Below are 9,431 nucleotides of genomic sequence, written 5' to 3'. Positions count from 1 at the left end.
CAGTCTGAGTTTATTCACCCTCCACCCTCTCTGGCTGGAACCTCAACCGAGGGCAGCAGCCAGCAGTGTTTATAAAGTATTGTCTTGTTGTGAATCCAGGGAATGATTGGCTTTTTCAGGGCAAGAGCAGAAGCTCAGGCCCAGCCAGACTGACACAGATATTCATCTGCAAGCTTGCATCCCACAGCCCCCACAAGTACCCCCATCTAAGGCCAGAGGAAGCAGACAGCCACACTATTTGCAGGTGACAATGGGACCCCTTTTCTCCCCACAGCTGCATTTTGCACCCAGAGCTCTTTGCTGGAAAGGCAATCTGTGTGCCAGGACAGGGGGATTCCCAAATCCACACGGTGCTGCAGAGCAGGACTGAACCCTTCACTCTGATCCTGGCTCATTGGCTCTACTGAATTTCACCCAGACATCACCCACATGATATTTCAGGTCTGGTCCCTTTGTGATCAATAATGGCTCAGCTGTGTGTCAGTGATGTGTTGCTGGCTGAAGGCCAGGCTCTTCCATACCCCCTGTAGAGGGAATTTCCCTTGGATCCCCGAATTAGGCATGACATATGCATGCAAAAATAAACAAAACACCAATCCAAACCAATTCAACAATACAAGGGTCTTCAGGAGGTTTAAGGCTTCAAAGCAGATTCTGCTTATCAAACACACAGCAATTGCATAAAAATGTGGGTCCATGGGGCTTTCTTTAGCATTTTCTGATCACAGCTCCAGAGCAATTTTTGGGAGATAAGTATGCATCACCTAACAAGGCCTGATTACATGGCAGGGGAGGCAATTATCCATCCATCCATCCATCCATCCATCCATCCATCCATCCATCCATCCATCCATCCATCCATCCATCCATCCATCCATCCATCCATGCATCCAGTATCCCAGCAGTTCTGTAGCATTTTGTTGAGGTAACTGGGCCCTGGACCTTGCAATGGGCTTGTGATTTCTGTGTCCTCAGTGCCCTGTCCCATTCTGAGCCAGGGGCATTGGTTTTGTGGGGTTTTTGCGAGTGTTCCATCAGTCATTTCAGGGTGAGCCGCTGGCTCGTGTTCCCGTTGTTGTTCCACGGACGATTGCCGGGTGATTTTTCTCGCTGCCACCCGCGGGGATTGCAGCCCGTGTCCGGCTCTGCCGCTGGCCGGGTTTGCGAGCAGAGGCCACGGAGGCTCCGATGCTCCCGGGCAGGAGAGCTCCGGGCCTGAGGAGCGGCCGGTGCGGAGCAGGGCCGGGGCAGGGGCGAGCGGAGGGGGAGCGGAGCCCGAGGGCAGCGGGGAGAGCGAGAGGAGCCCGAGGGCAACGGGGAGAGCGAGAGGAGCCCGAGGGCAACGGGGAGAGCGAGAGGAGCCCGAGGGCAGCGGGAGAGCGAGAGGAGCCCGAGGGCAGCGGGGAGAGCGAGAGGAGCCTGAGGGCAGCGGGGAGAGAGAGAGGAGCCCGAGGGCAACGGGGAGAGCGAGAGGAGCCCGAGGGCAGCGGGGAGAGCGAGAGGAGCCCGAGGGCAGCGGGAGAGCGAGAGGAGCCCGAGGGCAGCGGGCAGAGCTGAGCGGGAGTCGATGTTCCCCGTGTTCCTTCGGCTCCGAAGCCTCTCAGCAGGGCCGCGCTGTCCCGGTTGCGGGACCATCCCTGCCGGGATGCCCCCGTTGCCAAGAGCATCCCGATCCCGATCCCGATCCCGATCCCGATCCCGATCCCGATCCCGATCCCGATCCCGATCCCGATCCCGCTCCCTCATCCCCGGCAGCGCCCCCTAGCGGCAAACGAGCCCCGGGCACACAGCCGCGCGCCTCCCCGCGAAGCCCCGCCCCCTCTCCGCCGCTGATTGGTTGGCGCGGCCGAGGCACAAGGCGAAGCCCCGCCCCATCGCGGGGCGCCCCCTGCGGGTCCCGCGGCGCCTGCGCAGCGGCCCCGGCCGTTGTTGTGGAGGGGCCGGTCAAGATGGCGGCCGGGCAGGGGGGCGGCGGCGGCAACAACGGCGCGGGCAGCGGGAGCGGGCCGGCGCCCGGCAGCGGAGCGGCGGGGCTCGGCATCCCCGCGCACCTCACTCTCTCCTTCTCGTCGGGGCCGCACTGGGGCGCGGCAGCTCTGCCGCAGTCGCACACGGTGCGCAGCCTGGAACGGGCCCTGGAGGAGGCGGGCAGCTCGGGCATCCTGTGCCTGAGCGGGAGGAAGCTGCGCGACTTCCCCGGCAGCGGCTGCGACCTGAGCGACACGACGCAAGCAGGTGAGGGGCCCTGGCGGTGCCGGGCGGGGGCTGCGGGCGTCCTGCGGGGCCGCTGCGGGCCCGGCGCTGAGGGCGGGGGGCGCGGACCCGCCGTGGTGGCGGCCGGGGCCGGGCGGTGGCGGGTGCGGGGCCCTGGTGCGGGGATGCAGCGGGAGGGTCCCCGCGGGGGCAGGGGAGGGCTGAGGGGGCAGCCGAGGGGGTGACACGGGAGCGGCCGCTGTTGGTGAGGGGCGGGGAGCCCGCTGTGTGGGGGCAGTGGGGGTGCCTGATGCAGCTGAGTACATCTGCTCTCTGTCTTGTCTGGCAGAGCAGGGTGTGGTGTGTGTGTCTGTGCATCAGCTGCACTCAGTGTTCCTCTGCAGCTGAATGTCACAGAGTAGTTAATTGCTCTTGCCCACCTGGGTACAAGGGGCTTAGAGCCCCAGAGAGTGGGGCTGCATTTTGGCTCTGTGGAAGGAGGGATCTCCATCTTGGAGTGACTGCCTTTCCTGTTGTGTCTTTCAGGGAACACTGTGAGCATGCGGTGCCTGCCAAGAAACACCCTGAAGCTGAGCCAGTTGGCGAAGGGTAAGTTCAAGTCAGTGACTTCTACACAAGCCAGGGCCAGGTGTTTTGCTGGAGGGCAGTGATATCTTTCAGATTAGGACATGATGACGTGGTCAAAATCTCTAAAAATGGTAATGCATCAGCTGTTGGAGATTAACGTTATTGAGGCCAAATTTATCTTAGTCCCAGGTTAGGAGAGTAACACTGTTTACCATTTTTTCCATCCTGCATTTCATCTTCAAAAGATACTACAAGACCTAAATAAGGAGAGATCTTGCTTGGGCCAGTTTTGGGTTTTAGTCCTCCTGCTGCAAATTCATAGGGAGAGATAAATGAGAAATCAAGAGCAAAACTCTCTCCTAAACCCTACAGTTGTGTTTAGGTCTGGTGTCAGTGACAGCCCATAGCAGTGATCATATTAGTGATATATGCTGCATGTTTGCTCTGTTATGCAATCCCAAACAACAGCAGTGGCACTTGAAAAAATGACCTAACCCCTTCCCAGCTGTTTTGCTCTACTTTCACAGGACCAGAATTGGTTTCTGCTTGCAAAATGTGTGTGAATATTAGTAATAGTGGTGATAAACTAAGGCCATTTGAGAATGTAGATGCAGAGAATGAACTTTGTGGATGAGAGACCATTTCTCCAGAGTTTCCAAGGCCAAATGTTTCTGGCCGTGTATCCTGTAAGCAGCCCCTGAGGGGGTAGTGTCACTGACTGAGCTCTGGTGTGCCACCCCAAGGCAGTTTGGCACAGCCTGGTTCCATCACTCCAAAAAGACTGGCTGCATGTTTGTTGTGGTCTCATGCCACAGCCTTCTCCAGTTAATAGTCTTCAATGTCCTTTTAGGTGGCCATAAAGAAAATAAATGGTGAACAGCTGTGAGAAGCAAATTCAGTTTTGCTGTGCCTCAACAATGGTTGTCAGAGGCACGTGGGGGGAAGGGTTGCACATGTGGATGTCCAGGAGGGAGCTGGGAGAAGATGGGGAAAGCCTCTCTCTAGGGAGACTGGGCCTGGCAACACCTCACTTGGTCTTCCTTCTCCCTCAGTCCTTTTCCATTTTCCTTCCTTCTTTTCTGTCTCTTCTAGCCCTCTTTCGTCTGGGCACCTCCATTTTCTTCTCATTTTTGTTACCAATAAACAGTTCTCAGATACAATGTTTGTCTCATTTGGCTTAATTCTGTTCCCAACTGTCTATTTTTAAAAGAATTCCTACTGTTCCCCACATTGGCATGTGACAACAGCAGAAGTGGGAATGAGCTCTGAATGAAATCCTGGTCCTCAGGGACAAGGTGCATCCCAACATTGTCAGCTGTTTGGACCTGTGAGTGCTTCAGGTATTGTCCTGTGCTCTGGTCCTGAATTAATCAGATGTAGTTTGTAGATTGTTTAGAAAAAGCCTGACTTGGCCACATCTTCTAAAACAACAACCTCTGAGTTCACTATGTCCCTGTTGTTCTGTTGCTTTGGTTTAGTTTTTTTGTTGAAGTTGACCCTATTTTGCATGCTTTGTGAGAAGTGCTGATAAAGCATGGTAGAAATTATTTCCCTTGGCTGAAGCCCCTAGTATTTTCCCTTGCTGTGGAGATGCCAGGAAGATGTTCTTATTTCCAGAAACACCTATTTTGCCCATTTTTCAATTGCCTTGCCTGTTTCTGAAGGTTCAGTCTAGGTTTCCCAGACAGTTGACCACGTTAGTACTAGGTGGTGCATGGCCTCCTCCCATGGATAACTCTGAGAGTTGTGGAGTTACTGGTGGAATTGCTGAGTTAAGGTGGTGAACCAGCTGGTGGCAAGTGTTGTGGTTCCAGACTGATCTTGGGTGTTCCTAAAGTGCATTTTTCACGTGCTTTCTATGCAAGGCATCTCTTTCTCACAGATGTCTCCTTCTCATTTAGACTCTGTAGATTCCAAGGATAGTGTAGCATACAGGACTGTCTCTTCATATTACTCTCTGTTCACTTACAAGTGATCTGGAAGCAAAACACTCCTGGAGTCTTTTCCATGAGGTAATTTAGCTGTGCACATTCATCTCCATACCACTGTCTTCTTTCAGCTACTTTGTTGCTGAAGATCTCTGGTTGGTGATTGAGTACATGGATGGAAGAACACTGGATGTTGTTAGACACATCTGGCTGAAGGAGGGATGGCAGCCATCATCTGTGAGGTAAGGGCTCATGAAGGGCTGCTTGTGCTGCCTATGGCTTGGACATGATGGTCCTTCCAAAGGAGTGACTTCATATTCAGAGCTTTGTTCTGTGTTGTTTTTATGCCCTGGTGAAGAGAGAGGGCATATGAACATGAATGTTAAAGGAACCATCTGTTAGTATCCCTGCACTTCTGCTCTCTTCTAGTACTCTTCCATAGTGTATTCAGATTGTTAATTTTTACTCTCATGTTTCTTGTTCTCTATCAGTATCTGCAAGCCCTGGATTTCCTTCATTTGAACCAGCTGATTCACAGAGATCTGAAAAGCTCCACCATCCTTCTGGGAATGGACAGCACTATCAAGTGGTCTGACCACTGTCAAGGGCAGGTATCCTTGGTTAGGTTATCCTTGGTGAGTGTTCCTGGGATGTGAGTGTGGGGCTGCTTCCCAGTGACAGCCATTTCCCCAGAACTGGTGGTGGGAGTGCCCAGACCCTGCTGCCAGCTGAGAGCAGCTGCAGTGTGCAGGGAGCTCTGCAGAGGAGCAGAGTGTCAAGAGGGGCTTTGTGTATGTCCCTTCCAGAGGGAAGTACATTAGAATCTAAAGCTTCAGGTGAATAAATAAAAGCCACTGCCTGAAATCTAAGACTATCTTTAAGTGGCCAGTTGCAAATTGCCTCTGTCCTGTAATGTGAAGTCTTGGTGCTTTTCAAATGGAGAGCAAGCAGAATCTTAAGACTGCTTTGGTTTGGCAGGGGCCTTTTGAGGTCATCTGGACCAGGTGCCCCACAATGAGCAGGGCCATGTTCAAGCAGATCAGGTTGCTCACAACCCTGCCTGACCTGACCTTGAATGATTGCAGGAGTGGGGCACCTTCCACATATCTGGGCACTCTCCTTGTAAAAAAATTTTCCTTATGTCTTTCTTTATATCTGAATCTGCTGACCCTCCCCTGAGTTTAAAACCACTCTCCCTTGTCCTATTGCAACAGAGCCTGTAAGGAGCTTGAAAAGTAATGCTTAATTTCTTTAGTTTTTATTCTTAGGGCAGCATCTGTTTTTATCCTTAGCCAAGCCTGTCTCCAGCCTGACACCTCTGATCACTGCAGCAATGCAGTTGAGGGAGTGGCAGATGAAGCACTGGAAGACAGCTTTTTGTTATGCTAGTTAGGATAATTAGTTTGATATGGTAGGACAGCTAGTTTTTTATGCTAGCTAAGAAAGCTAATTAGTTAGGACAACTAGTTTTTATGCCAGCTAGGGCAACTAGTTTGTTATGCTAGCTAAGACAGTTTGTTAACTAACTGTCCTATGACAGCTAGATTTTTATGCTAACTAGGACAACTAGATTGTTATGCTAGTTAGCACAGCCAGTTTGTTATACATCAGTTTTTATGCTAGCTAGGACAATTACATCTTTGCACTTGTTTTTTGAATAAAAACTCTGTTAAACCTCAGCTCCTTTGAAGTATCCCTTCCTTATCTCACCCTGTGATTCAGCTGACCAGAGCAATGTGAGAGGAGAGTGGGCCCAGCCAGGGACAGAGCAGCTTCAGCATGTGCAGAGCCAGGCTGGAAGGAGGCCCTTGTAGCCTTCTCGAGTTCATTTGACTCTTGTTTACAAACTTTTGGTGGTGGAAAATGCCCGTGGTGCTGGAAGAGGGCAGAAAGGGCCCGGGGAAGACCCAGCTGTTCCATCTAAGGGAAAAGCAGCCTGTGGCTGAGAAAACGCATGTCTTTATCCCCTCCCAGTTCGGCCAAAAACTTGAAGCATAAGGCAGGTCAGACAAGGGCAGGGGAGGAGCTCGGGTCGCTTTGTCCCTGCAAACCACAGCGTCCTTTGCGCGGTGCTGAGCCCCGGGCTCTGCTGGCCCCACGTGCTGGCTCCCAGCAGCCCGGACCCATCCCGGCACGGTGGGTGCTGGAAGCTGTTGGCAGGGAGATGCGACCCCAGGACACACATTTGGTGGCCACCTGTGAGCCAAGAGAAGCATCGGTCTGAGCTCACTGCCCGCCTCGTCCTCTGCCCTCCTCGTCCCTGACACTGCGCGGGGAGCAGGTGCTGCCGCAGCCGCTGCTCCCCAGTGGGGAACCCCCCGTTCCGCTGCTGCAGGGCCGCCTTCGCCTTCCCAGCGGGCGAGACGTGTCTGTCAGAGCGGCCAGAGCCCGGCGGAGGCGGGACCGCGGCGGGGGGGGAGCGGCGGTGGCACACGGACCCTGGCACACAGACGGGGGGGCTGCTGCCGTCACCGTGGAGCTGCCAGAGTGCCAGGGCCGTTTGTCTGTTAGTCCGTGTGTCCATTTGTCCATCTGTCCACTGTTTGCCCGTGTGTCTGTTACTGCGTTTGTCCGTTAGTCTATTTGTCTTTTAGTCCATATGTCTGTTAGTGCATTTGTCCATGGGCCTGTTGTTAGTCCGTGTGTCCCTTCTCAGTCTGTGTGTCTGTCAGTCCGTGTGTCCGTTCTCAGTCTGTGTGTCTGTCAGTCCGTGTGTCCGTTCTCAGTCTGTGTGTCTGTCAGTCCGTGTGTCCCTTCTCAGTCTGTGTGTGTGTCAGTCCGTGTGTCCCTTCTCAGTCTGTGTGTGTGTCAGTCCGTGTGTCCCTTCTCAGTCTGTGTGTGTGTCAGTCCGTGTGTCCGTTCTCAGTCTGTGTGTCTGTCAGTCCGTGTGTCCGTTCTCAGTCTGTGTGTGTGTCAGTCCGTGTGTCCGTTCTCAGTCTGTGTGTGTGTCAGTCCGTGTGTCCCTTCTCAGTCTGTGTGTCTGTCAGTCCGTGTGTCCGTTCTCAGTCTGTGTGTCTGTCAGTCCGTGTGTCCGTTCTCAGTCTGTGTGTCTGTCAGTCCGTGTGTCCCTTCTCAGTCTGTGTGTGTGTCAGTCCGTGTGTCCCTTCTCAGTCTGTGTGTGTGTCAGTCCGTGTGTCCCTTCTCAGTCTGTGTGTCTGTCAGTCCGTGTGTCCCTTCTCAGTCTGTGTGTCTGTCAGTCCGTGTGTCCGTTCTCAGTCTGTGTGTCTGTCAGTCCGTGTGTCCCTTCTCAGTCTGTGTGTCTGTCAGTCCGTGTGTCCGTTCTCAGTCTGTGTGTCTGTCAGTCCGTGTGTCCGTTCTCAGTCTGTGTGTCTGTCAGTCCGTGTGTCCGTTCTCAGTCTGTGTGTGTGTCAGTCCGTGTGTCCGTTCTCAGTCTGTGTGTCTGTCAGTCTGTGTGTCCGTTCCCCACGGCTGAGCCCCGGGGGCAGCACCAGCCACGCGGGGCCACTGAACTGGGGGGGACCCACCAGGCTCATCCGTGCCTAATTTATGCATCATTTGAGCCTAATTAAAGATGCCGTGACTGATAAATCAACAATGGATACCTGCCTCCATTAGGTTTTTAACTATCTAATGAGAGGCTACGTTAGTTGCCTTTATGTGAGCCTACACTCGCTGATTTACACTTTCTTGGATGTAAAAATCCTTAACTGATTGGAAGAATTTCAACCGTGGTAATGCACAAACATGCCACGAGATGGCAAGTTACGACTGCATTGGGCACCTCTCAGCTCCAGCGAGGCAGTCACCAGGAAAAACCAAACTACCATCACCAGGATGGGGAAGGAACGTTTACAAGAAGCATTTAATGAAATCTAATGTTCTTTTTCTCAAGATTAAAGATAGTTTTGAATCTATTCCTTCTTTCTGCCTTTTAATTTGCTAGAGTTCACTGACACACAAGGGCTATATTCTACAGTAGCTTCTGGTTTGTTTGTTTTAAAAGATGAAAATAAAAATTGAGACAGTTGTGACAAAAATTGAGATTCTTTTTCTTAAATATATGCTAAGTATTTTGGGAGCTACTTGTTAAAGTAAAAAGTAATGAACCTATGTTTGTTTCTTTTTGTGGGAGACACACAAGTCAAAAGTTGGAAACCAACTTGATTGTATTCAAGAGTAGGAACACAAGAACATTCCTACCTCTCCATTGCTATTCCCTGTCTGATTCTTCCACCATCATTCTTGCCAGTGGAGGAAATCAGTTTTGGCCAATGATTACTCACAGGTAAAATTCTTTTAGAGAGAAATTACCTATCAAAATGTGAGCTAATATAATTACTGAATAAAAGCAATTATTACACATCTTATAGAGCTAACATTTCAACACAAAGGGGGCTACATTCTACACCTTGTTAAGCCAAGTCTTGATCAAAACACTTGAAGTTAGTTTAACAATGTCAAGGCTGTTTATCAAACCAAAACTGCTGAAAGGCAAGGCAGGGGAGAATACATGTAAAAACTTGGAAATAGCAAGTGTCCAGCTTAGGAATCAAGAGCAAAACCCTGGTTATATTAAAGCCTCAGGGAATTCTGCCTTCATTTCCATGGCTTTCCAGATCTCACTTGCATGTAGTGTGAATGACCTCTGTTAACATTTATCCCCTGCCTATATTTGCTATTTCTCCTCAGGTAATATCTTTGCAGTTTGGCTTGTCTGTTAGGATTCATTCCATACAACAGAAATCCCCTCCAAGTGCTGAG

At 51.7% G+C, this 9,431-nt stretch overlaps 1 long non-coding RNA gene across 3 annotated transcripts; it reads left to right on the top strand.

Moving 5' to 3' along the window:
- The first annotated feature begins 2,501 nt into the window (after nucleotides 1-2,501).
- On the top strand, nucleotides 2,502-5,817 carry LOC306808307. Of its 3 annotated transcripts, XR_013775963.1 has the most exons (4): nucleotides 2,502-2,802; nucleotides 3,992-4,121; nucleotides 4,841-4,951; nucleotides 5,201-5,817. It is a non-coding gene; the product is annotated as an uncharacterized lncRNA (long non-coding RNA). The 3 variants fall into 3 exon arrangements; XR_013775962.1 differs by lacking the exon at nucleotides 3,992-4,121; XR_013775964.1 differs by lacking the exon at nucleotides 2,502-2,802 and having other exon boundaries at nucleotides 3,814-4,121.
- The last annotated feature ends 3,614 nt before the right edge of the window (nucleotides 5,818-9,431 follow it).

The sequence above is a fragment of the Erithacus rubecula genome, assembly GCF_903797595.1.
Source record: "Erithacus rubecula genome assembly, chromosome: 15".
Lineage (NCBI taxonomy): Eukaryota > Metazoa > Chordata > Aves > Passeriformes > Muscicapidae > Erithacus > Erithacus rubecula.
Note: the sequence above shows the minus strand (reverse complement) of the source record. Positions and strands in the feature narration are given on the sequence as shown.